Source organism: Triticum aestivum, chromosome 6A (assembly GCF_018294505.1).
Source record: "Triticum aestivum cultivar Chinese Spring chromosome 6A, IWGSC CS RefSeq v2.1, whole genome shotgun sequence".
Taxonomy (NCBI): Eukaryota; Viridiplantae; Streptophyta; class Magnoliopsida; order Poales; family Poaceae; genus Triticum; species Triticum aestivum.
This window is the reverse complement of record NC_057809.1, coordinates 306,555,142-306,576,790: the sequence shown is the minus strand read 5'-3', so window position 1 is coordinate 306,576,790 and position 21,649 is coordinate 306,555,142.

Below are 21,649 nucleotides of genomic sequence, written 5' to 3'. Positions count from 1 at the left end.
GGGCTTGGAAACTCTCTGTTACCTATTGCAATAATTTTGGTCCCACCAAGATATGCAATCGGTCCCACCGAGTTTGCCTGGCCAACTCTCTGTTTTGCTTATTACCAAAACCTGTCTCACCGAGTTTGTGTAATCGGTCAAACCGAGATGAGGTTTTACCCTAACCCTAGCACATCGGTTCCACCGAGTTGATCATACCGGTCCCACTAAAAATCCTAACATTCATATTTTGAACTAAATTGTTATGACCGAGTTCATTATTCGGTCCCACCGAGTTTGGTGATTTGTGTGTAACGGTTAGATTTTGTGTTGAGGCTATATATACCCGTTCACCCACCCTTCATTCGTGGAGAGAGCCATCAGAACATGCCTACACTTCTGAGAGAAAACCACCTACTCATGTGTTGAGACCAAGATATTGCATTCCAACCATATGAATCACGATCTCTAGCCTTCTCGAAGTTGCTTTCCACTCAAATCATCTTTCCACCAAATCCAAATCAGTGAGAGATATTTGAGTGTTGGGGAGACTATCATTTGAAGGACAAGAGCAAGGAGTTCATCATCACACGTCATTTATTACCTTTTGGAGAGTGGTGTCTCCTAGATTGATTAGGTGTCACTTGGGAGCCTCCATCAAGATTGTGGAGTTGAACCAAGGAGTTTGTACGGGCAAGGAGATTGCCTACTTTGTGAAGATCTACCCTAGTGAGGCAAGTCCTCCGTGGGAGATGGCCATGGTGGGATAGACAAGGTTGCTTCTTCGTGGACCCTTCGTGGGTGGAGCCGCACAACCGTTACCCTTCATGGTTTGAAGTCTCCACCAACGTAGATGTACGATAGCACCACCTATAGGAACCACACCAAAAATCTCCATGTCTCCAATTGCGTTTCCACACTCCAATCCCATCCCTTTACTTTCTTGCAAATTACATGCTTTACTTTTCGCTGCTCATATACTCTTGCCATGCTTGCTTGAATAAAACTCTACCTTAACTTGAAGAAATAAAAATTGCAACTTTTCTTTGTTTAAACTTGTGCTAAAACTCTACCTTAACTTGAAGAAAATAAAAATTGCAACTTTTCTTTGTTAGGAGTCTATTCACCCCCCTCTAGACACCTCTTCTCGATCCTTTCACTTCTACATATCTAAATAATATCAAGTCTCCTCTCTATGTGTTGAAAGTTTTGAAGTTGCACTTGTTTTGCCTTCCTATGCTAGTTGTTTCTTGCTCCCATAAATTGTTTGATCACAAAATCCCTATGCATAGAAAGTGGGTTAGACTTAAATGTGATTTCCATGTGATTCATGATGCTCTTTTCATGCTTCAATTCTTATCTTTTATGCGAGCATCATTGAAATCCTCATGCCTAGCTAAAAGACATTAAAGAAAAGATGATGTAGGGTAGAACCCTAACGGCCCGATATTTCATGAAAGCAGTGGATCCCGTCCAAGAATGCGAAGAACATGAGGGGAAAACGAAGGAAAACACAAGAGGAAACATGAGAGAATCACTCAACCAACAAAAATAGATCACACATGCGCTAGATCGATGAACACAAAGGTAAGATACAAGATCCAAAGTCAACAACGGACGATACAAGAGGTAACCGGTCTTCTCCGTGAGGAGGTCTTGAATCCACGGGGGATCTTCCCTTAGAAAGGGGGCTTGAATCCAAAGGGATCTTCTCCGTAGAGGCTGCGGTCTCTCTCGTGGAGTAGATCCGATATGGAGCTCTACCTCTCAAATGAGCTATCACGACGCTAACCCTAGAAAAGAGGTGGAGGAGGTCTATTTATAGTCTAGTGGGCGAAGGGGTAAGTGAGGGGGCGAAACAGGTACATGGGCCTCGCCCCGGAGGCTTGCACGCAGGCCAGGCCGGATGATCCGGATGGGGGTCTGGATGATCCGGGCGTCGTCCGGATGATCCGGCTTCACCGAGTGGATTCTGCAAGGTTCGGCCGTCGTGGTGTATGGATTACCCGGATGATCTGGGGGTCGGCCCGGATGATCCGGCTGGTCCAGAATGATCCGGCTCGGCGTCCGGATGTCCGGCTCCATCACAGCAGCCGCTCTGTCTTCTTCTTCTTTCTTCCGTCTTCTCTTCCACGCTTCCCTCGTGGATGGTGTAGACGTAGACTTGCGCTTGCACTCCTCCTCGACATTCGTGATGTTCCGACAATACCTATGTATGCACGCGGAGGGAGTGTCAAGTAGTGTACCATCCTCGAGAGGGTCAAGTGAGCACATGTAAAGGAGATGCTTCACCTTTGTGTATGTGAAGTAGATGTCGCACGTGTCACTTGCCAAATGGTGTCTTGACATGGTGATGTCCGTAGGATGCTCCGCATCATCCCCTCCCCCTTGGGACAGATCCAACCTCGGATCGAAATCCAAATCACCATGGGAAAGAGATGTCGTCGCCATGTAGGAGTGGACGCTCACCAAGTACTTGTCATATTGAAGCTCGAAATGGGCACTCTCCAATGTCGCACCATCTAGTGATTCCTTCAAAAGGAGCAAGAACAACAAACACTTGGAAAAACAAATGTGGTTAGCGTTAGTGCAAAACCAAGCATTCAAGAGGTGATTCACCCAACAAGTGTCGTCATCAAGCATAGCATATGGTGTGACAACGGATTGTGACATGGCATGTAAGCACATAAATTGAACATAATGAAAGTCATCATGGAAAAAAGCATGTAAATGTGAGGTAGCGATGCAAATGTGTGTGAGAAGAGAATAAGCATCTACCTCATGGTCATAGCAATCATGCATATAGCACATGACAAATGGTTTATGGTAGGCAAAGGAAGCATTCACCACACCAAATAAAATAAAGTGTCTAAACACATGAGTCAAGTGCAAGACAATCCAAGCATAACGTGCATAGGGTGTAGTGAAGATAGTATGGCACTCAACACAATGGAAAGAGCAATTGTTGATCATGTGTGAGGCAATCAAATCAATCACGTGACAAGCAATGGGACATGGCATATGTGAAGAAGTGACATTGTTGCAACCAAACATATGATAGGAGCAAGTAATCCAAGAATTGGATGCAACACACAAGGCATATATATCATGAGGCATGGGAATGTGGAAATAGCAAGTCGAAGCAAGATCTCTAACATGTGCGCAATCAAGTGGTCCAAGTCTCATGGTTTGGGGGTTCTCAAAAGAGAAGGATATCACCTTGAAAGCATGTCCTTGTGCGTCCTTCACAATGCCGAAGTACAAGCAAGTGCGATGTAGAATCGTCAAGGTAGGAGGTGGTTCGCTCTCAAGAGCTCGAATGGTCAAGTCATGTGACGTGGAAGTTGACACGAAGTCCAAGTATCCTACACATGCACACAACAAAAGAAAGAACGTATGCACATGGTAGATAAACACATCATCCATCATGATGGTTCTCTTCTCTTGCACATAACCATTAGAAGCACAACTGCGGGAAGAATATGATGCAACAATCGCAATATTCATGGCACTAGGTATATGGTGCAAAGAGGTAAGACAAGCATGCTTCACAAGGAATATGTCAAAATCTCCAAATAGATGTGAGAATGCTATGGGGGCAATCTCATGAGCAAGGCGAAATGCATTGTTGCACTCAATTCATGGCAAATCATCTAGCATGAGAGAGGCAACATATGTAGATATATGACAAGAAGCAATAACAATCATGTGCAAAGCATGTAGATGGTTGTCATCAACCGCATGGAGCGAGCAAGTTTGAGTCATCGGAGATGCAACATAAGCAATCATAGTAATCAAGTTGTGCAAGCTAGTAGTGCGAAGATGCAACATACTAGAGTAAATCATGGCAATCATGTCATGTGAGCAAATAATAGGCATAGGCAATGCACATGACATATCGCAAGCACAAACACAAAGCAAGATCATGGTATCATCATAGGCATGGGGCACAAAGCAAACATGGAAATAACAAGAAATATCTCCACCAAGCTTGCAAATACACATACAAGTATGAGAATCGATCATCATGTGTAATGCAAAGCATGGGTCACAAATGCATGTCAAAGGCATAGGAATGAGCATATCATGCAAAGTGAACATGGCAAGATGGGCGTATAATATGTAATGGACAATAATCCATAACCATGTGAGGGACATGTAGAATAAATGCGCGATGACTTCGCGTGAAGAGAGCGGTGGGAAGGAAAATCCATGGTATCCCAAGGCATCGTTGCTCTCTAGAGCTCGTTTTCTCAACTCATGGTATTGTGAGGTTTACAAGTAAGCATGGGTACGTACACAACAAATACACAAGCGAAAGAAATTGTGTGTGTGGTAAATGTACACATCATCCATCATGATGTGTATGTGCACGTGTGAGTTAGCACAAGATAAGCATCACTCAAAGAAATTTGATGCATGGTATAGGAACATGTCATCCATAATGAAAGAATAGTTGTTATGTACAACACGATGGGGATGCAAATTGAGCATACAATTATATGGCACATCAATAGCATGTTTATTCATGGGAAGCATATGGAGCACACAAGTATTGGGATCATGTAATGAATGGGATTAATCAAAATCTCCTAAAATGTATGCGGAAACTATGGGGGTCTCCTCATGAGCAATATTGGAAAGATCACATGGAGAAAATGGACAACATCCAAAACAATGCATATCCGAAGCTAGGTGTTCATGGCATGGCATATGAGATAAATGATGCAATGGGAGCATATCAATATCATCACAAGAAAAACAAATGCCAATAACCATGGGCTTGTCATCTATGCCATATGTGCAAATTGGGTTCATATTAATGGCATATGCATAGTCACTATGAAGAGATTGCAAATATGACATGTGGTCGATCTCATGCATAGCATATGACAAGTCAAGCGGATTGGCAAACATGATGTGACCGAGAGAATTAGAACAACAAATCCTATGTAACATGGCATCACAACTAATAGACTCCACATGGAAATCATCATACTCATCATAAATGGGTAAATCATCGCATGGGGAAGTCACACTAGCATGAAGCATGGAAATAGGTTGATCAACATCATGCAAGCAATCAATGTCATGATAGTCCACAAGCGGGACAAGAGCATCACCGTCACCTATGTTACCTTTGTCATTCCACTCAGGTGGTGTAGGTGAGGTGGGTAAGACCGAATGGTGGTCAAGATCATCATTGTGATGGAACCATATGGGGGGTGCATCATATTCCACCATGGCCATCGTCTTGTTCAAAGGTAGGACGAAGTCGCCGAGAATCAGCACGTCATCATATAAGGGACCTAGCACCAAATGAGAAGACACAATAGAGGTAGAGGTCAAGTTGTTAGTGTTTAAAGTGGCCTCACATGACCTATCAACTATCTCACTCTCTCTGTGTGGTGGTTCACTCACTCCCTCAAAATAGGTGCACTCAATCTCACGTATGGCGGAGTCACTCATCTCACTCAAGTGGTGGAGGTTGTGGCTCTCCTCACATGGGAATTGGGGTAACACATCATATATCGGGCTAGTGGTGTAGTCACTCTCACTCTCAATATGGTGGGAAAAGTCACTCAAGTCATCATACGTCGCCGTGGTCGAAGGGAAAATCCCATGCTCAACCATCTCGTTGTTGTCATCGTGGATGAAGGCCGAAGATGGCACATCATCACTCTCGCCTCCTAAGATGGAAGCATCATCCTTGCTTGCCACCTTGTCGCTCACCTCCAAAGCTTGGTCCTTGAGGTTCTCCGTAGTCGTACTTGTCTCCGCACCATCTTGAAAAAGAGTCGAAGTAGACTCGGCATCGTCAATGCCACAAAGAGGGATGGCGGTGAAGTCGAACTTGGGAGCATCGTCTTGGAGATCATCGGGCTTGGACATCATGGTGGTACTAGCCTCATGCTCGTTCTCATGGAGCTTGGTCGTCGTGAAGTGAGCTTGGGTTGGAGAAGCTTTGGCCTTCATTAGTTCTTGTTCCGCCTTGAGAGCACCAATGTAGTTGTCGTCAAGGGACTTGTAGTTCTCGAGGAAGATCGTCTTGGAGATGTCATTGTGCAATCCCATCATGAAGTGGAACTTCATCGAAATGGGGTCATCCATGCCGGCTCGTTGCAAGACAATCTTCATCTCCTTGAAGTTCGCGTCGATGGACTTGGATCCTTGGGTGGTGTTCTCCAATTGGCGTAGAAGTTGTTCCGTGTAGGTTGGAGGCACAAACTCTCGCCGCAAAGATCTCTTCGTCTTGGACCAACTCATGTCGTAGGTCTCCGAAGGTGTGTGAAGCCACCATGTGGACGCGTAGTCGTGGAAGTTCCTTGTGGCGCACTTCACTTGATCTTCGGGAGGAACTTGATGTAGCTTAAGGTACTCGTCCATTAGGTACTCCCACTTGAGATACTCCTCGGGTTCTTGAGTCCCATAGAAAGGAATCTTGTGGTCGGTGTCGAGGTCGTAGTAGCTTGTGGAAGTCGCAGACTTGAGCTTGGGGAGCTTCTCTTGAGGTGCTTGTGGGCGAAGATGCCGTATGTCCATAGGCAAAGATGCCTTGAAGTCGCTTGGCGAAGATGCCAAGGGAGATGGTGAAGTCGTTGAGCGGTTGTTGGTGTTGAGCTCGTGACCTTCACGTCCTTGTTGGTGATGGTGTCGATGCCAATGTGATCTTGCCAGAAATGGTAGCTCGGAGGCATGTGCTCTTGAGCATCTTCTCGAAGATGAGGAAGACCGCTTGTAGTACTTGATGAGGGCCTTGATCTCCTCCATTTGAGCTTGCATCTTGGCGTCGGTGGAGTTTTTCATGGCATCGAACTCGTCGTCGTTATTGTAGACCGAAGATAAAATGCCTTCCCTATCCATCACAAGACTCAAGCAAATACGAGTGGGAGAAAGAGAAGAATGAATACCAAATGTACCTTGACCGAAGTTGAAAGTGGATCAATGATCACTCCAATGTGGACAAGGAAATAGCACAATTGGTACCAATTCTTGTCGGTTTCTCACACCTACACAAATAAGTCTTATGGTGGAGCTCGGTGAGGATAGTGGCACAAAAATTTGAAGTAAAATGTTAGCAAGAGTCAATAATGTTGAAAAAGATTCACAAATTCGCAAGTGAAACAAGTAGACCAATAGCAATATGTGGCACAAGAAAACACACACACAGATAGATAAATGGGGTCATGCAACCAAGGATGAGCACAAAATGTGGAATCCACGGAAAATGCTCGTGTTGCACAACTCAAGAGAGAGGCTAGCACGATTGCTCTATAGGCGGATACGACACTTGTGCACAACCTATAAGATGCAAAATGTATCGACTTTCTATCACAAGTATGCTATATATGTATGATGTTCCGGTGGTATGATCCAAGATGATCGGATATGACAATCTTATGCAATGTGGTAAGATGCTATGGCTATTTCTTACAAGCTCTTTGCTCTTTCTCTTTTGCTTAAAAGCTTATTCTTTTTTTTTGTATGGCCACTTTGAGAAATGCACAAACCAAGATAGCAATTGTGTATATGCGGGAACAATCTTGAGGCACAAGGGATGATACCGATATGATATGGTATGTATGCAATGTATGGTGTAGATCACTAATGTGCACAAGTAATGTTGCCGGCAATACTCAAATGGCTAGTCTCGATAGGCAAGTGACACAAAATGGGCTAGGGGTTATCAATGCAATGGCAAGGGGAATGTACAATGGTGGGGTACCACGATACCAAGATGATATGGAGGTTACCGTCCGCGGTGATGATGAGTGGCGGTGATCTTGATGGAGATACCAAGATGATGGAGACTCGTCCCTAAGTAGCCGAAACACCTTAGGAAACGGAAACACCACAACTCAAAATCTCAAGGACAAAAGTCAAATGGTGGTAGCGGAAAGCGGTGGTGTTGCACTAGGCAATGCGAAAGTGGAGGTTATGGTGGTGGACTATACACGGTGTCGGAGTTGAAAGCACGGTCCCTAAGTAGCCGAAATACCTTAGGAGACACAACTCACAACACAAACAAAATTGGGTTATGTTGGGGTGGCGGAAGTGTATGGTGGCCAAGGTTATGCGGAAGTGGTGGTGGTGGTCGATGAAGGAGCAACCATCCCTAAGTAGCTGAAACACCTTAGGCGACTCAAGTCACAACTCAAACAACCACATATACAATGGGGATCAAAATGTGTTAGGTTGCGGAAGTTGGTGGTGGTAATGCGGATGATATGGTGGAGGGCCTAGGCAAACATGCCAAATTTCAGAAAATTTGATGGAGTCAAATGATGTTGGTGGTATTTTTGTGGGAATGCGGATGTCAAGAGCTTCAAAACGAGCTAAAGAACGTCAAAAACGGAGTTCGGATGAATTAGATATGGCCAAAACAACAATTCAGCCGAGTCAGTGTCAGGGTTACCCGGACATCCGGGAGTAGGTCCGGATGATCCGGGTTCGTCAACCGGATTTCTGCCTGTGGGGCGTCCGGACATCCGGGAGATGGTCCAGCTGATCCGGGTGGATCCGGATGATCTGGGAGCACTTCCGGATGATCTAGGCAGGTCAAACTGCTCGGGATTTTCTCTCGGGGACAAATTTTTGTGCGGAAATTGGATGATTTCGGGGTCAAAATTGATGAGATTTCGTGGATGGAAGGTGGGGAAACTTGGGGAGATCCTAGATCCACTCGAAACCAAGAAAATCCATGGATCAAAATCAACAAAACATCATCAAAACCAACAAATCACAAAAAAATTTGGGGCTATTTTTGGTGGGGATTTTCGAACTTAGGACGAAATCAAGCAAAAGAAGGCTAGAAAACGGTGGGGGAGGCTCTGAAATCGTGATCAACCTGGCTCTTGATACCAAGATGATGTAGGGTAGTACCCTAACGGCCCGATCATTCATGAAAGGAGTGGATCCCATCCAAGAACGCGAAGAACACGAGGGGAAAACGAGGGAAAACACAAGAGGAAACATGAGAGAATCACTCAACCAACAAGAATAGATCACACATGCGCTAGATCGATGAACACAAAGGTGAGATACAAGATCCAAAGTCAACAATGGACGATACAAGAGGTAACCGGTCTTCTTTGTGAGGAGGTCTTGAATCCACGGGGGATCTTCCCTTAGAAAGGTGGCTTCAATCTAAAGGGATCTTCTCTGTAGAGGTCGCGGTCTCTCTCGTGGAGTAGATCCGATATGGATGAGCATAGCTCTATCTCTCAAATGAGCTATCACAACGCTAACACTAGAAAGGAGGTGGATGAGGTCTATTTATAGTCTAGTGGGCGAAGGGGTAAGTGAGGGGGCGAAACAGGTACATGGGCCTCGGCCCGGAGGCATGCACGTAGGCAAGTCCGGATGGTCCGGATGGGGGTCCGGATGATCTGGGCGTCGTCGGGGTGATCCGGGTCCTCGTCCGGATGATCCGACTTCACCGAGTGGATTCGGCAAGGTTCGTCCATCGTGGTGTATGGATTACCCGGATGATCTGGGGGTCGGCACGGATGATCCGGCTGAGCCCGGGTCATCTGGCTCGGCGTCCGGATGTCCGGCTCCAGCTCAGCAGCCGCTCCGTCTTCTTCTCCTTACTTCCGTCTTCTCTTCCACGCTTCCCTCGCGGATGGTGTAGACGTACACTTGTGCTCGCACTCCTCCTCGACATCCGTGATGTTCCGGCAATACCTATGTATGCACACGGAGGGAGTGTCAAGTAGTATACCATCCTCGAGAGGGTCAAGTGAGCACGTGTAAAGGAGATGCTTCAGCTTTGTGTATGTGAAGTAGATGTCGCACGTGTCACTTGCCAAATGGTCTCTTGACATGGTGATGTCCGTAGGATGCTCCACATCAAAAGCACTTGTTGGGAGACAACCCAACATTTACCCCTACTATTTTTATGTGTTCGCTTGATTAATTTACTGTAGTAATCATGTTTTATAGCTTTTATTTCAATAAAAAGTGCCAAGTAAGGCCTTTGGGATAGTATGGATGGTAGTTGACTTGATTCTATGACAAAATAGGAGCTTTTGCCGACAGGTTGAGCTCCTTGCTGAGAAGCAGAGGGCTAAATATGAGAGGCGGGACAAGGAGAAAGGCCAGGACGGTGCTGAGGGGTCCGGCAAGAGGCGTGGCGGCCTGGCGGGCCGTCGCGGCAAAGATAAACAGCAGGAGAGCCCGCCCGGGGCCGTGACAAAAAGCCAGAAGACGATGATCACAAAGAGGACGTTGAGTCTGGTGACCAAGAATTTCAGAAAGCTACAGAGGCCATGTGCGTCGATGGTGGCGCCTTGCTGCATACCTCTCACCGCCAGCTTAAACAGTGGGCGCGTGATATTACGGCGGCGGAACCGTTGTTTGATGCCCAAAGGCCGCTGAAGTGGTCCAGCACACCTATCATTTTTGACACTGAGGATCACCCTGATCGCACTACTGCGGTCGGGTGCTTGCCATTGTTGGTTTCACCAACAATACGCAACCTCAAGGTGACAAAGATGCTAGTCGATGGCGGGGCCGGTCTGAACTTAATCTCGCCTGCCGTGATCGAGAAATTGCAGATTCCTGATGAAGACCTCGAAGAAACGGGCACGTTTCAAGGGGTCAACCCGGGAAGAAGTCAACCAAAGGGAAAGGTCATGTTGCCCGTGACTTTTGGGAGTGATCTGAACTACAAGACAGAAAGGGTTGTGTTCGACGTTGCCAAGATCCCCTTGCCTTACAACGGGATCCTTGGCCGCCCAGCGCTGGCCAAGTTCATGGCGGCATCACATTATGCCTACAACACCCTGAAGATGCCGGGGCCTGTGACGATCATCACCGTCCCATGAGATAAGAAGGATGCGCTAATTTGCACTGACCAACTCTACCAACAAGTAGTTGCAGCAGCCGCCACTGCTAAGGCGCTTGCTCCTGCCGCTGGAGCCCCGGGAAGGCGAAAGAAGAAGACCGGTGAGACCTCAGGCACCCACTCCGGCAAGCGCACCTCTTCGGAATGTAGCGCTCCTGTCGAGGACGTGCCAGAGAGCTCCGTCGACAAAAACAAGAAGTCCAGGGCCACACCGCCGGGAAGCAAGAAGGTTTCTGTCAAGGAGGACGGCACGGGAGGAGCTTTTACCATAAGCTCCACCCTTTACGACAAGTAGGAAGACGCGCTCGTCACCTTCCTGCCAGCGAATGTCGATGTGTTTGCATGGCAAGCATCCGACATCCCCGGCGTTCCCAGGGAGGTGATTGAGCACCACCTTGCTGTCTGTCCTCATGCGTGGCCTGTCAAGCAGAAGGTCAGAAAGCAAGCTTTGGAACGACAAGAGTTCATCACAGAGGAGATCCGGAAACTGGAAGCAGCGGGTTTGGTAAGAGGAGTGCTCCATCCAACGTGGTTGGCCAATCCGGTGGTAGTGCACAAGGCAAATTGGAAGTGGAGGTTGTGTATTGATTACACAGATATTAATAAGGCTTGTCCCAAAGACCCCTTCCCGTTGCCGCGCATCGACCAGATTGTTGACTCCACAGCTGGGTGTGATCTGTTGTCATTCCTCGATGCCTACTTCGGCTACCACTAGATCTTCATGACAAGGGAAGATGAAGAGAAAACGGCATTCATCACCCCATGTGGTATGTATTGCTTTATACAGATGCCTTTCGGGTTGAAGAGTGATGGTTCAACATTTGCGAGGGCGGTCCAGATTGGTTTTGAACCCTAGCTCCATAGAAATATGGAAGCTTATATGGATGATATAGTGGTCAAAACCAAGAACAGGGCAACCCTCATATCAGATTTACAAGAAACATTTGCAAACCTACACAAGATCAATCTCAAGCTGAACCCTGAGAAGTGCGTCTTCAGCGTCCCGTCTGGCAAGCTTCTCGGGTTCTTTGTGTCACAGTGTGGGATAGAGGCCAATCCGGACAAGATCAAAGCTATAGAGCAGATTGAAGCGCCCAAGCGAGTCAAGGATGTGCGTCAGCTTGCTGGTTGCGTTGCCGCCATGAGCAGGTTCATTTCCAAGTCCGCTGAGCGCGCCCTTCCCTTTTTCAAGATTTTGAAAAAGGCGGGCCCGATGGAGTGGACGCCAGAAGCTGAAGCAGCATTGCAAGATTTGAAGAGGTACCTCTCCTCCGCGCCAATACTAGTTGCGCCTAGGGCACAGGAACCATTGTTGCTATACCTGGCGGCAACGAACCAGGTGGTCAGCGCCGCACTAGTGGCGCAGAGAGAAATTGATGATGAGGTAATAGCAGCGACGGAGCCTGGTGCCACCGATGCCGAGACGATGCAGCCAATTGAAGTGCCACCAAAGAAGAAAATGATGCAGCACCCGGTCTACTTTGTTAGTTCCCTCCTGCAGGGGGCTAGATCGAGGTACTCCGGTGTGCAGAAACTACTCTTCGGCCTTCTTATGGCCTCGAGGAAGCTGTGTCACTACTTCCAGGCGCACGAAATCACTGTCGTCACTCGCCTCCCTCTGCAACAGATATTGCACAATCCAGACGCAACGGGAAGGATCATGACTGGGCACTGGAACTGTCCAGCTTTGGCCTCAAGTTTGAGAGTACCTTGACGATTCAAAGCTGAGTCCTGGCAGAGTTCGTTGTAGAATGGACCGAGACGCCTGACGAAGAAACCCAAGAGACTGCTCTCCCCGGCAAGGAGGCAACTTGCGACTGGATCATGTACTTTGATGGAGCTTTCTCCTTACATGGCGCCAGGGCTGGCGTACTGCTTGTCGCGCCCACTGGAGAGCACCTCAAGTACATGATCCAAATGCACTTCCCCAGGGAGGTGTCAAAAAACAATACTGCTGAATACGAGGGGCTGCTTGCTGGTCTTAGGATCATGGCAGACCTCGGAATCAAGAAACTCATCGTCAGGGGCGACTCGCAACTTGTCGTCAAACAAGTCAACAAAGATTACCAGAGCCCATTGATGAAGGCCCACGTCGATGAAGTGAGAAAGCTGGAAGAGCGTTTTGATGGTATACAGGCGGAGCACATTCCCCCAGCAGAGAACGACATCGTCGATTACCTGTCAAAGCGCGCTGCCCTCAAGCTACCTGTGGAACCAGGTACCTTTGTGCTTCAGCTAACTCAACCATCCGTTGATCCATCAACAGAGCAAAACAAGAGAAGGAAATCAGGGCCTGGCAAGTACTTTCCCACCGAGCTCCCCGGAGCCGCCGGCAAGGATGTTGCTGGAGATACTGAGCCCGCCACGGGACGGCTAGCTCCGGCGGAGCATCGAGCTCTTGCCATCGAGACAACCGCTCCTGTAGCGGAGGAAACGCCTTTAGTCCTCGTCGTCGAGCCCCAGGCTCCGGCATGGGCACAGCATACCGTCTGATTCCTCCAAACTAGGAACTTCCTGAAGAGCAGGAAGAAGCGGAAAAAGTAGCCCGTCGATCTGCTATGTACCAGTTCATCGATGACGTCCTGTACAGAAAGAGGTCGAACGGTGTGAAATTGAAGTGTATCCCTCAAGAGGAAGGGCTGGGGCTGTTGGCAGAGATACATGGAGGCATATGTGGATCCCACATAGGGTCAAGAGCCCTTGCTGGCAAGGCATTTTGGCAAGGCTCCTTCTGGCCCACTGCCCTCTAGGATGCGACGACACTAGTCACCCGGTGTGAAGTGTGTCAGTTCCATTCAAAGAAGCTTCATCAGCCAGCTCAAGCCCTTCAAACCATTCCTCTCTCCTGGCCTTTCTCAGTCTGGGGGATCGACATATTGTGCCCTTTCCCCCGCGCTGTCGGGGGCTTTGAGTACTTGTACGTTGCAATCGACAAGTTCAGAAAGTGGCCAGAAGTGGAAACAGTGAGGAAGGTCACAACACAGTCAGCCGTCAAATTCTTCAAGGGACTAGTGTGCCGTTTTGGTGTACCCAACAGGGTCATCACCGACAATGGTACACAGTTCACAAGCCGCACCTTCATGCAATATACCCAAGGCCTCGGCAGCAAAGTCTGTTTCGCTTCCGTTGCTCACCCACGAAGCAATGGTCAAGCTGATAGGGCAAACACTAAAGTACTGCGAGGCTTAAGGACAAAGACCTTTGATAGGCTGCGCAAGAGTGGAAGGCGCTGGATTGATGAATTGTCGGTGGTTCTTTGGTCAATCAGAATGACACCAAATCGAGCCACCGGCCAGACACCCTTTACCCTGGTATACGGGGCAGAAGCAGTTCTCCCCACGGAACTCATATACGGGTCACCTCGAGTACTCGCTTATGACGAGCTTGAGCAAGAGCAATTGCGGCAAGATGATGCAACACTCCTTAAGGAAGATCGTCTTCGGGCGGCTGTGAGAGCAACGTGCTACCAGCAAGCCTTGCGCCGCTACCATAGCCGCAAGGTTCATGCCCGAAGCCTTGAGGAAGGCGACCTTGGTCTTCGGCGTGTTCAATCGGCCAAGAATTCCAACAAGTTGACGCCAAAGTGGGAAGGACCTTATCGGTAATACGAGTCACCAGGCCCGGCGTAGTCCGCCTGGAGACCGAAGATGCCATTCCGGTGAGTAACTCCTGGAACATTGAGCATCTTCGCAAGTTTTACCTGTGAGGCGCGGCTTGCCGGGCCCCCCGGCAAGCCACCTTTTGTACGAGCCTTGCCGATGACGCATGTAACCCTCTATACAAAGCCAGGCGCAGACCCTGAGCATAAGTAAATGAAGCGCTAGCGCCCTAAGTTATAGCATGCATGCTAGGTCGAGTCTCGTCCTTGGTTAGGGTTGATAGTGCTTAGTGGCGACTAACCCCTAGCTTAGAGGTCAAGTGTGCGTCTCTTTGTCTTTCTTTTATCTTCTTTGGTTCACAGGACACGCAGATATCCATGCCGAACCACTTGGGGAGAAAAAAAAGAGGAACAGACCAGCATCTAGCCCCCGGCAAGCCAGTATTGTCGGGGGCTGCAAGAGCAAAGATCCACCCACGGCGAACCAGGGTTGCCGGGGACTGCAGCTTCAGATAAGTTCTTCATCCCTTATCATGCATTCCATTATGGACTGAGGTATGTGAAACCTCGTTTTCCCCTAAGCTATCGTGCTCCCATAACTCTAGGCCCTAGGGCTCGTTCCTGGGGCCAAGTTTGGTCGTAGTTGCGACAGCGAAAGGATGAAACAAGGAGCCAGAACCCGCCTCATCCCTGCCTCCGCCAAAGGCATGAGGAAGGTCGAGCAAAGTGGGGAGACGGCAAGGCCTGTTGCCGGGCAAGGAAATGTTTATCTTGAAGATATCAAGGATTTACTCCTTGTCGTGGGTTCCACCCGCAAACAAATGACCCGGCAAGCATCCCTTTTTCATTAAAAATATTCCACTCAGGTATAGTCCATAGGGAATGAAAAACATGAATGATGGGATTACAAGTTTTAAATTCAGCAAAGGCCCGAAGGCTTACAAACTAAAAAGAGATAAGGTGCCCGTAATCCCTTTCTTGTCCCTCTCCTCAGGAGGCAGGTCACGGAGGCGAAAGGGACAAAAGGAGCGCCTAGGCGAGCTACGGGTGGCAGAAGACACCAAGAGAACATCTTGGTGGCCATCCAAAGGCTGGATGGTGATGGCGGCGCCGGAAGCAGAGCTCAAAGACGAGGTGGCAGGACGTCAGCATGTGTCGAAGGTGTCGGTGCCCGCGTACTCTGACTTGACGGCCTTGCCGCCCGCCCTCTTCCTCTTCCGCAGCCTCCCAACGCCAGCCGCCCAAGGAGACGACCTCGAGAAGTTCAAGGAGCCAGCGACACGGATGATGGGGTCGCCGGTGCCGCACGGAGCGGCACCCAACACCTAGTCGGACCCGTCATCCTGCCGCCTACTACCCTCGTTGTCGCTGCCGCTGTCCTCCTCGTCACTCCCACCCGAGGAGGAGTCTTCACTATCAGAAGAGCTCTCCACGCAGCACCTTGCACGAGTCCCAAAGCACCCGAAGACCTTGACGGAGAGAAGGCCACCCTCCATCAGCTTAAAATGGAGCGTGAGCCCCTCCGTCTAGCGGTGGATATGAGCAAACGTCTTCCATCCCCGACAAAGATACATCACGTGAGGGGCGGGGAAGTCGACGCGGACCCGCGTGCCCCTGATCCCGCAGCCCCTCATGTGCAGCCGCAACGATTCCGGTGGATCCTGCTCCATCTCTCGCGCAAATGGAGTTGGGAGACGAAGGCGACGGCGCGGCGGCCAGCGCAGCCTGACAAAGAACTCACAAGGGTCATCCCCAACATGGCCCTCCATTGGAGCAAGAGCTGCTGGCGGAGGCGAGGCCGGCGCGCCGCCCCGTCCTCATCTTCCCCGACCGCCCCGGCCTCGCCCACGGCCTCGCCCCCTCCCCCTTCCCCTCGCGGCTGGCTCTGCCACCGCAGACGCAGGAGAAGGAGGGACGCGTTGTCGAGCAGCAACCCTCACTGCCACTGTTGAAGGACCGGGATTCCCTCTCTCCATGACGGATGGAAGAAGCAGAAGCTAAAGGAAGAAGAAGATGAAAGAATGCGGGACGCCATCCCCCCTCCCGCTCTTTATAAAGGATCGGGGTTGGGGCTCGGCCGCCCCGCTCGGCCAATCAAGATATGGAAGGCGCAGGGAGCCAAGACCGACCCACCGCCCCAACCAGCAACGGCCCAGTTTCCCGCCTCCACCGTTTGCCACCCCAGGCGCATGGGAGACACGTGGCGGACGTGTAGAACCGAGGGGACGGGTGAGACGACCACTCCCCAGCCCGTGATCGTGGGGAGTGGACGCCTTGAAGACCGCGCCTCAGCCCCATTCAGTAAATGGGCCGCGCCTCCACGCCTCCCTCCGTTTATGGGGAAGGCGCGAACCGCCCCTTTACTACGATGTGATGCATGCCTGTGGGAACCAACCCCACGCATGCCGCCCACGTCACACGCGCCTCCCCATGCCGCGCCATATGCGGGAGTCGTGGGAAGCGCAGCGCACGAAGAATCTTATCGCGGTAAAAACCACCCCGCCTGCCCGCGCACCGTTTTTGGGCCTAGCCCAACAACGCACTCCGCTTATGTGTGGACCAGGCCTGGGGGCTCCTGTCGGTGTACAAAAAGAGGGGTACACTTTTTGTACCCCTATAACTGTGCATGGGCAGTCTGAGCCACGGGCACCACCACACAAACAAGGCAAGGGAGGTGAGCCAGGGTAAGACCAAAGCTCAAGAGAACTATGACGCCAAGTCCAAGACCACAAAGAGCAAAGGGGACGAAGCGGACTCCCCCGGCAAGATCCTTGCCGGGAGACAGTTCTAGCAGCCCCGGCAAGACCCTTGCCGCGGCGACTCGTCCCGCGCCTACGGAGCAAATCACCCTTGAGTCCACTGCCCCCAAAGGGCAAGGATTCGGGAGACATCCCCGTGGTGGCATGCAGATCTTCATGAAGACATTCAAGATCAGATACGCACTAAGGAGACGACAACCCTTGGCGGGATCCCAGCCGAGGAAGACCACAAGGCCCCCGGCAAGCGCCTTGCCGGGGATGACAGAAGGCGCCTCGGCAAGACCCTTACCGGGACCCCGACAAGGCCCTTACCGAGGACACCTGCAGGGCCACCATCAGGCCCACGCCGACTAAACCTCCACCACCGCATGCATGCAGCTGCCGACCCAACCAGCTGGACAGGCACCTTTGTGGCGGCATGGAGATCTTCGTGGAGACCCACCACTGCGCCACCTCAGCTGCCTGCCTACCTACGTGGCGTCGCAGGCCAGGGCGCGTGTCAACACAAGAAGGAGCGGCGACAGACGAAACAGGTTCCTCCCTCATCCCCGATAAAGCAAGGACACATAAGCAAGACGCATTAAATGCGCCTTGTCATGTAATGCGAGGGATAACCTCGCATCACTGTACCCTTTCCACCTCCTGTGTGCCATTGTGGCAACCCCTTTTTCTATAAAAGGAGGCCCGAGGCGACCAGGAGAAGGATTCGGCTTTTTGGAGCTCCTCACGCCCCATAGCTAGCTCAAGAACACAGATATACAATCCACCAAAGAAGGAGTAGGGTTTGACGCATCCTCGCGGCCCGAACCTGGATAAACCAGCCGTGTGCTACCTGTTAGATCCGCGCTTCTCACGACCCCGCGCCCCGCCAACCGCAGTAGGGATTCTTGTGATCCCATAGGTGTCGTTCTGCACTGACATTTTTGATTTGCTTTTTTATTTATAATAATGTTTTGCATCTTTTATTTCAATAAAAAATGTCAAGTATAGCCTTTGCCATGCTTATTTTGTAAGTCTTTATGTGGCTGTTTGAAAACAAAAACTTGCATGCTAGTGCAAGAGTTCTTGAGAAAAGTTAGAATGTGATAAAATGTTGAATTTGTGTTGGACAATATGCTATGATAAATTTTCTACAGTGTGGTAATTTTCATAATTTTTGGAGTTAGGGAAGTATGAATATTCTTGCATCCTTTACAGACTGTCCTGTTTAGGCAGATTGCTATTATGTTTGCTTGTTTAATGATTCTATTTGAGGACAGGAGTATTAAATATGTAGAGGCATTTAGTATTCAATGTCAAATAATAATTTTAGTGATTTGCTATAGTAGAGAATGATAAGGTTTTTGCACTGATTTATACTAACTAATCTAATGATTTCTTGTTGAGTTTTGTGTGGATGAAGTTTTTTGAGGTTTAGGGAAACCGTGATATAAAAGTAATTAAGGAGACACAAATGCTCAAGCATAGGGATGCCTAAGGCATCCCGAGATAATATGTCAAGAAGTCTCAAGCATCTAATCCTGGGGATGCCCCGGTAGGCATCCCACCTTTCTTCATCAACAATTATCGGTTAGTATTGGTTGAGCCTATGTTTTGCTTCTTCACATGAGTTGTGCTATTCTTGGAATGCCATTTTATTTTGTTTTTATTGTTTTTTAATAAATTACTTAGATCTGAAAGTTTTTAAATAAGAGACAGTCCTCAAATAGCTACCCTTTACTTAACTACTCGCATGATGTTCCACTACAAACAAATACACTTCCGTCATGATACATGTTTGTCACAGTAGGTCACATTTCCTGTCATGCATGTACATCCATGACGATTTTATGAATGAATCAAGATAGTCATACCTGTGATGTCATAGAAGTGTTCCATGACAATACCAAAATTATCATCATGAAAGTGTTCACTTCCATGACGATAAATGACGCGTCATGGAAGTGCTTTCGTCAAGGGTAACCGACACATTTTATCCACTATAACGGGTAGCCATTAAGCTATTAGGTCTGGTTTTGGATCCGATAACCCGTTAATAGCAACGAGAAATGGGGATTTTCCACCTGTAAAATTCTCATTCGCTGGCGGATCAACGTGCCAGCTCAGCGTTGGGATATATGGCATCCAGAAAATGGATGGGATGCGCCTGTGATACGTCGACACATGGCCTGGTCCAACAGTGGCCCATTCAGGTCAAAAGGCCAGCCCATTGGACCTGGTCAAAAGGTAACATCCCAACCCACTGAAAGCCTATTAATGGCCCGTTCGCATATAGCCCATTTACAGCCCGCTAACACACAGGCCATTATGGCCTATGCAAATTAAGCCCGGTAGCGTCATCTGGGCTGTCCGATATGATTTCAGCCTGTTGTAACTTCTGGCCCATGTATGACCCATGACGTCTTTCGACCCATATGAGGTCCTGTGTAACTCTTGTCCCAGTAACGGCCCGTGCACTGGTACGCGTCGGTGCTATACGGTTTTTAACCCCTTTCCGCGACTGTCAAATCTCGAGTTCCAGCAAAACCTTTAAGGTTCGAACACTGGGGTGCGCACGAAGATCTCTCCCTCACTGATCACGCCCTCAAGCACTTTGCCATCTCAAAGGCTAGCTCGACGAACTCACAACACAAGAGCACAAGATTTATACTGGTTCAGGCCACCGTTGTGGTGTAATACCCTACTCCAATGTGGTGTGGTGGATTGCCTCTCGGGCTGAGGATGAACAGTACAAGGGGAAGAATAGCCTCCTGAGGAGAGGTGTTCTTGTGCTTGGTGGATGTGAGGATGGGTTGGATCTAGTCCAAGTTGAGTTGGCTGAGGTTCTCTCTCCCCCTATTGTGGTGGCTACTCCTATTTATAGAGGCCTTGGTCCTCTCCCAAAATATTGAGCGGGAAGGGAGCCAACAACGGCCAATTTGAAAGGGGATGGCTAGTACAAATTATCCTGACAAAAGCAGTCTTCACCTGCCAAAGACTCTGGTGGTGACGCCGCCTTGGGCTCCACGGTGACCTCCGCCTTGTCGTCCTGCTAGTCTTGGTCTCATTGCACCGATATGGAAACCTTTGCTTGATGCCTCAGTACTCTTCTTCTGCGCTTGCCTCCTTAGCACCAAAGAGGAAACAAGGATATTGTGCGCGTTGGCACCCGCCTGGCGCCCGCCTGGTCTCGATCGTCATGGCTCACGTCATTGGAACCTCATGAGGTTCGCCTGGCCTTGATATCTCTGCCCCTCGCGAGCCAGCCTGGTGAGGCCACTCCTGAGGAGGTCTTGTGTCGTCCACCTCGCGATGCTTGGCCCCTCGCGAGGGTCTTGAATGCTTGTTGGTGAAGATGGGTCGTACATGCCCGCTTGCAGATCCACGCTGTGGGCCACATGCAAACAAGTCTAGGGACCCCCGTTCCCAGAATGCCGATAGTAGCCCCCGGGCCCAAGGCGCGCTCGGGCTTGGCTTCTAGGAGAAGCCAAATGGCAAGTGCAGAGCGCCGCGGGCCCCAACAGCCTGCAGCCCTGGTTGAGGCATGGCGACTGATTGGACGTGGGCGTCTCCTCTTCCCCATGTTGCCTCGGCAACTACCCGACTGTCAAAAGACTGGCGTAGACAGTGCTTGCCTTCACTGCTTCCTTTCGCCTTGCTCCATATCCCCTTTCTTGCTCCCTGCTTCCGAAATCTCGAGATCTACTCCCACTCCCTTCCGTATTAGTGACCAATGGCGCCCCGGAGGGTCAAGCTTGCCTCGTCGCCGGCTTGCTACGAGCCATCTCTCGATGGAGCCAATGTCTCGGAGAAGAACCTCGCCGCCACGCGCTTGCTGACGGTGGGGGAAAGCAACGATAAGGGGAAGACTGGGCTCCGGGCCGGCTCCGATGTGCCGGAGCCCGAGGGAAGCACCTTCTTCCCCTTCTTTACGAGCAGCACCATCACAGGGCTGGTTCCCCACTTCTCTGACTTCTTCTACGAGGTCCTTGGCCACTACGGACTGCAGGCGCTGCACCTTCATCCCAACTCCATCCTCCTCTTGTCGATCTTCGCCTACTACTATGAGGCATACCTCGGTGGGATGCCGTCCGTGGCCCTGCTGCGTCACTTCTTCTTCCTCCGCATCAACGAGGGTCATACCTCCGGGTGTGCCAATTTCATACCGGCCAACTCAATCTCGAAGATGGGTGAAAGATCGTGGATGTCTCCTAGAGGGGGGGGGTGAATAGGCGCTTTAAAATAATTATGGTTTAGGCTTGAACAAATGCGGAATAAACCTAGCGGTTAATTTGCCAAGCACAAAACCTAAAACAACTAGGCTTACCTATGTGCACCAACAACTTATGCTAGCCAAGATAAGCAACTATGTGATAGCAAGATATATGACAAAGAACAGTATGGCTATCACAAAGTAAAGTGCATAAGTAAAGGGCTCGGGTAAGAGATAACCGAGGCACGCGGAGACGACGATGTATCCCGAAG